The sequence below is a fragment of the Helianthus annuus genome, chromosome 15 (assembly GCF_002127325.2).
Source record: "Helianthus annuus cultivar XRQ/B chromosome 15, HanXRQr2.0-SUNRISE, whole genome shotgun sequence".
NCBI classification, from domain to species: Eukaryota; Viridiplantae; Streptophyta; class Magnoliopsida; order Asterales; family Asteraceae; genus Helianthus; species Helianthus annuus.
The window spans coordinates 155,745,441-155,752,811 of record NC_035447.2 but is presented as its reverse complement, the minus strand read 5'-3'; the positions used below and the strand labels follow the sequence as shown (position 1 = coordinate 155,752,811).

Genomic DNA, 7,371 nt, shown 5'->3' with positions numbered 1-7,371 from the left:
TGCCGGAGAAGGAGGGGGTACAAGGGGGAGGGGGATTTCAAGAGAGAGAAATGAGAGATGTGGTTGGAGTGAATGATAAAATTCTAACAGACATTTAAACAAGACAGAGGAGAGAGGAGAGAGGAGAGAGGAGATGGATAAGACATTTTGAGTAAATTACTAAAATAACCTTTAGAATTTAAAATAATAGTGTATAGGTGGCATGATCTGATTGGTAGAGAGTGGTTCTCGCGGTTCTTACAACTGAGGATGGTTTTCATTTTAGCGGCTCCCTATATATATATATATATATATATAGTGGAAGGTTCAAATGAGAAGAATTTTTTTGTAAGAAGAAAAAAGAATAAGTTTCAACCAATAATAATGTTTCATTTTATTTCATTTAATATTTGCATTTAATTTTAATGTAAGGGTATATTTGTAAATTTACATAGATAATTAATATCTAGTATTTCTTTTTAATAGCTAACTATATTAAATTTGTAACTTATTTTCAAAATATATATATTTTTCAAAATTAAAAAAAAAATTAGAGTGTAGGACAAATTACTAGGTGTGTAGGATAAATTACGGTTTGTGTAAGATAAATTTAAGTACGTGTAGGATAATTTTCGAAATGTGTAGGATAACTTTTTATGTGTCTAGGCAATGAAAATTAGTGTAGAAAATAATAGTCTTTATGAGTAATTAATTACTTAAAGATTGTAATAAATGAGATGAAAGAATAACTACTTAATATTTTACAATTGTATCCTATTTTCTTTTTCTTCTCAAATGAACCTCCCCATATATATATATATATATATATATATATATATATATATATATATATATATATATATATATATATATATATATATAGGACAAAGATCCGTTAGGAACCACCCCTTATTGCGAGAACCGCGAGAACCAGTGTGAACACAAACAGTAATTCCTAAAAAAATCTAAAAAACACCCAAAAAATTTTTTTTTATTTTTTTACTATTTTTTTTGAAAAAATCGCTATATTTTGTTAATAAAAAAAATAAAAAAAAAATTTCAAAAAAAAAAAAAAAATTTCGAGTAACAGTTATCCATGCACATGTGCATATGTGTCGTTTCTTTGTCAAACTCCGTAATTCATTACAAATAATAGTCAATTGCACTTTCATTTACACTACTACGTGTAATACACTATCTTTTACATTACCAATGTTAGAAATGCACATGTGCATCTATATGTATCAACAGGAAATAAGGTGTTTTGGTACACTACTTTCTCTTTCATCTATCATTCCATCCATAATACACAAGCATGCACATGTGCATTTCTGTCATTTCTTTGATAAATTCCGTAATTCATTACATATATTAGACAATTGCACTTTCATTTACACTACCATATGTAATACACTACTTTTTACATTACCAATATTAGAAATGCACATGTGCATTATATGTATCAATATGAAATAAGGTGTTTTGGTACACCACTTTGAATACACTTTCCCTTTCATCTATCATACCATCCATAATACACTACCATTACCTCCTACCATCCATAATACAATACCATTACCTCCTACCATCCATAATACAATACCATTAACAATATTTTCACTTTATTACATGTATGTCAACACCATTTATACCATCCAATCAACATATTACATAAAAAATTGACAACTATAACCAAACCATCAACCACTAGATATAACTAACCAAAAAACATGTATATGGGTCTACTTCTCCATTCAAAATCACAAGCTTTTTGTACCAAAACACGTTATATCATGGTTATACCTAATTATGCACATGTGCATTTTGAATATTGGTAATGTAAAAAGTAGTGTATTACTAATGGTATTGTAAATTAAAGTGCAATTGTCTATTCCTGATAATGTATTACCGAATTTGTTGAAGTAATGATACATATGCACATGTGCATGGATAACTGTTACTCGAAAAAAAAAAGTTTTTTTTTTTTTTTATGGAACGAAATATAGCGATTTTTTGTTAAAAAATATTAAAAAAAATAAAAAAAATTTTTTGAGTGCTTTTTTGATTTTTTTTAGATTTTATTTTGTGTTCACATTGGTTCTCGCGGTTCTCGCAATAAGGGTGGTTCTCGCATGAACCTTACCCTATATATATATATATATATATATATATATATATATAGGGGGCCGCTAGAATGAGAACCACCTCGAGTTGTAAGAACCGCGAGAACTACTTGATCCGGGGCGAGGTGGACCAATTTTTTTTTTTTTCAAAAACGTAGATGCATGTATTATAAACACATTCGTAAAAAAAAGTTTAAAAAAAAAATGTCGTGCGTGTAGTTTTTTACACCACAAGTTTGTGGTTTACGAATTCCGTAAATTTACGGAACTCGTAAACCATAAAAAACTACACGCACGGCATTTTTTTTTATTTTTTTTACGAATGTGTTTATAATACATCCATCTACGTTTTTGAAAAAAAAAATGGTCCACCTCGCCCCGTACGGTGTGGTTCTCGCGGTTCTTACAACTCGAGGTGGTTCTCATTCTAGCGGTCCCCTATATATATATATATATATGAACTCATATATATATATTAACGTGCTATTCAACCAAACATGGCCAACAATGACGCAAGTACTCAACGTTGTTCCCACAACCGTGGCCAACAATGTCAAGCAACGAGGTAACCGCAAAGGACGTACGGTTACTAGAGAGCTAATTGGAAGAACATGAACACCCCACAAAAGGGATCATCATTTGATGTCCAATCATGACATCAGATAACTCTCTTCTTCATTCACCACTTCAAAGGTTGGTTCGAAGTTTGTGCACACCTTCAGCCAACATCTCAGAGATTGGTTCGAAGTTTGTGCATACGCCCAGCAAGGTCTCAAGGTTGGTTCGACACACCAACAGGTGGCACCCAACCAGAAGCTGAGAATTTCGCATCAGACGAAACATTCTCACCGGTACGGAAGAGGCATCAAATGACCCTTCCAGACCTCCAGCTTTATTTACAAAGAGCAAAGACCATCCACTTGGTCTAGGATCTTCTCCAGACTCCAAACTACCTTCTAAACACCATAGTCCAGTACTCCTCCCACATGCAACTTGCATATGGCAGCAACACTAGACTAGGGGGACTTGAAGGGGTATGGTCCCAGATCTCGCGTCAGCATCGACCGCGAGTGACCATTACCCTTATCAAAACCCCCACTAGCTAACAACCTACTTATGTCCGTGCGGGAACGCATCGACACAGTGGTTGAATCCAATCTGTCCAGTGATGGAGGAGGACTTACCTGGAATATGAGAACGGTAGGGTGATGCGGCATAGCATCACATCTGGTGTATGAAAACGGAAGTATTCACAGCGATGCGGCCTGGCACCGCGTCCAGTGAACACTTCTATCAATACAAGGAAGTTGCGACAGTCACCACAGGCGACGATGCGGCTGGCACCGCGTCTCGCGTATTTCTTGATCACAAGCAAGGGACGCGGTAACATCAGATGTTACCGCAGGCAGCGATGCGGCTCGCACCGCATCCTATACGCCCAACAAGTGGGACTGACACCACAGTGCAAGTAGCACCGACGACAGTCATCTGTCAGGGCTACGTAAGTAACAGACTGACGTGGCGTAACCTCCACACCCGACAAGCCTGACACACCTGCAAAGGTGCAGCACGTCGTCAGTCTGTCCATCATCCTCCTCCTTCACTCCTCGGCTATAAATACCAACCCCCAAACCAGGTTTGAGGTATCTCTTCACAACTCTCTCACTACTACTACTATCATACTTTGCTTCCCAAGCAGATTACTGATTCTCACGCCGGAGAGTGGTAACAAGGAGCACCCCCCACCTCATCCTCCTTGTTACGAGTCACGGTTTGTTTCCTTGTGCAGGAGATCAACCCACCAGTGATCTAGCCAGCGATCCTCGAGAGGAAGGGATTAACCCTTCTTGACGAGATCAGTGAGTTAACCCTGCCTGGTTAACCAGTTTCATCACGTGCCAACATAATATTGCCGCCCGTTTCATCCAATCAATGGATATATATATATATATATATATATATATATATATATATATATATATACATGAACTCATATATATATTAACGTGCCAACATAATATTGCCGCCCGTTTCATCCAATCAATGGGAATCAGTATTACCGTCGACACTTGCTTTTGTTGTATTTAGGAATAAGAATAAGAATAGGAATAGGAATTAGGAAAGGGTCTGGTTATCCACACATCCCCTCAATTTATCCACACATCCCCTAACCCTATACACCCCTCATTGCCCTATACGCCTGAAAATGGACCCACCTGATAAGCCCCTCATTGCCCTATACGTTTACTTTTTGGTTACTTTTTCACACATCCTATTAATTGTCAATGATTGGATGTCAGCCAATGGTTGCCCAATCATTGGCTCTTTTGTGTGGAATAAAATTGGGGGGATGTGTGGGTTTTCATTGGGATGAAATATTATTTAAAAAAAACTTTATATATATTTTTTTAAATTGTTGTTAAAATAAAAAAAATATAAACATTTATATTTATTATTATTTATTGTTATAAAAGGAAGGTATATAAATGTCATTTTTTATTTAATATATTTAGAAAAATGGCAACATTTTTATTAGTTAATTATTATTATAAAACGTCAATATTTTTTATAATTAATATTATAAAACTTCTACATTTTTTATCAAGTGTTAGTATAAAACGTCAACTTTTTTTAAATTAGTATTATAAAACTTCTACATTTTTTATCAACTCTTAGTATAAAACGTCACCATTTTTTTTAATTAGTACTATAAAACTTCTACATTTTTTTATCAAGTGTTATTATAAAACGTCACCATTTTTTTTAATTAGTATTATAAAACTTCTACATTTTTTTATCAAGTGTTATTTTAAAATCGATCACGTTTTGTCCTTTAGGCATAACTCAGTTTGTTTTTTCAGTTAAATGTGACCATGTGCAGGTCACATGAGGGTACATTTGTCATTTAATGTCTCTTTTATTACCAACCTACCATGTGCAAATCATTTCCCCTAAGACTATCTCCAATGCTAAGGAGTCCTTAGGCGTCCTTAGTTGACTAGTCAGCTGCCACATCATATCCATACAGATCCTTAAAAATCCTTAAAACCTTTCAATTTCATCTTCAACCATACAAATATCCTTACATATCCTTAGATTTTCCACATCATCACCTCTTTTTTTCTTTAAATTCAATTACTTAAATAGGCAATATCTAAAATAAAAAAAGTAAATTTGATAAAAAAAATAAATAAATACATATGCACCGAAAATTTTTCTTAATTGGATTTTTTTTAATCTACTTTGATTATATAGGGTTAATGTAGTTCTTTTAATATTATTATATAGTAAAAAACTTCTTACATACTTTACTCTTTCTATCTTCTCCAATTATACAAATTTCACTTGTCTGTAATTCATGTCCAAATAATAAATGTTTAAATAATTAGTGAAAATATTAATATCTAAATAAAAAGCGAACCACATTAAAAAAAATAAAAGCATAGAAATTGTATTACACACCTAACCAATTTTTTTATTGGAATTTTTAGAACTAGTTTGTTTTAAATTGGATTCTTTTTAATGGGTGTAAATAAAACCTTTAATTAGAGGGACCTACTATGTAGTTTACTTTAATTAAAAGGGTAAGTATAAAACTTTTAATATTAAAATAAAAATCCTCAACCTACTCTTATCCTGTACATCTTCTCCATCCTCCATTGATTTATTGAAGCTTCAACATTTTCAAAAGAACCCAATCTCAACCGTCACTGAAAAAAAACAATATAAAAAACAAGGAAATGGCACAATAACCGACATAAACCAAGCCCTTAGCTTCGGACGTTCACCTTTCGGATAATTTCGGGCGGCTGACTCCAACTCAATCCAAAATTAACAACCCAATCAATCCATTAAGGTGATTAAAAAGACTTGAGTAATTACCCAAAAAAAACCCCAACAATTTTATCCTTTAAACCCCACAACCAATCGTTAACCTGTTGAGAATTATTGGAGTCAATCAAACAAAATTAAAGGAAATATAGATGCACGTTCTCAGCTCACCTACCTCATCCTTCACAGCCCCATCATAATCACCAACACCATCACCACCATGATAAGCAACTCCATCACTTCTAGAACCGCCTCTGCCGCCACTCCTACCACCTCGCCTGAAGCTATCCCCTTCATCATTTGAAGAGAACCAACTGCCGCCACTGCTACCCCAACCACCCCTTCTAGAACCTCTGCAACTAATAACATTCACGGTTGTCACTTCGCCCAACCCCCAAATCGCAATTTCAGATCTCAGATCCACCGCCCAACCCCCAAATCACTATTTTAGATCTGCGATTGCAATGGTGGTGGGAAGATGGTGCAGTAGGTGGTTTTGAGATGGGCCTGCGATGAGGTTGGAGGTGGTTTTGAGATGGGTGTTTGGAGGAGATGACGGTGCAGGAGTGGTTTTAAGATGGATATAATTTTGACCAGCTTCAACTTGGGGGCTGGGATCTTGGGGTGTGCTTGTTTGAGAGGTTATTTTGTATTTAAGGATTTTGTGTTTTTAGAGTTATTTTAAACCGTTGGATGAGGGGTTTGAATGGATGGTGGATGAGAGGTTTGGGATTGAGATCCATGTGGTGTGCTTTCTCACTGAGGGTAAAAGGTGTGTTTAGAGTTTAGACATGTGCTTTCTCTAGTGATGTGTTATATTAATATAGTTTAATTTTTTTTATCAGGTTATTTGTTTTTTGTTTTTTCTTATTAAATTTCATGGTTACTAGAAAAAATAATTAATGTTACAAATGAAAATTAAAATGTTTATTGATGTCTTGTTGTGTGGTATAATGGTATTATTAAATAGTTCGTTAGGAACGACCGAAATACATAAGATTAATTTATCTTTTCTTAGATTTTATTAATTTTTCACTGTGTCATATGTCATGATAATCTCGATTGTCTTGGTGGTGGGTCGGCTAGGGTGGTAGTGATGGTGGTGGGTCGGCTATGTTGGTGGCAGTGGTGGTGTGTCGGCTGTGGTGGTGGTGGTGGCGGGTCGGCTGTGGTGGTGGTGGTGGTGGGTCGGCTGTGGTGGTGGGTCGGCTGTGGTGGTGGTGAGTCGGATCGGGTGGTTGTGGTGGTGGTGGTGGGTCGGTTATGGTGGTGGTGGTACGGCTATGGTGGTGGTGGTGGGCCGGCTGGGGTGGTTGTGGTGGGTCGGCTAGGGTGGTGGTGGTGGTGGGTCGGCTATGTTGGTGGCAGTGGTGGTGATGGTGTGTCGGCTGTGGTGGTGGTGGTGGGTCGGCTATGTTGGTGGCAGTGGTGGTGATGG

The 7,371-nt window shown here is 35.9% G+C and overlaps 1 long non-coding RNA gene across 1 annotated transcript; it reads right to left on the bottom strand.

Annotated features, from left to right (window-relative positions):
* Positions 1-5,708: 5,708 nt before the first annotated feature.
* On the bottom strand, positions 5,709-6,567 carry LOC110912851. Its single transcript, XR_002578190.2, has 2 exons — positions 6,109-6,567; positions 5,709-6,037 (listed from the first exon to the last, which is right to left on the bottom strand). It is a non-coding gene; the product is annotated as an uncharacterized LOC110912851 (long non-coding RNA).
* Between the last annotated feature and the right edge of the window lie 804 nt (positions 6,568-7,371).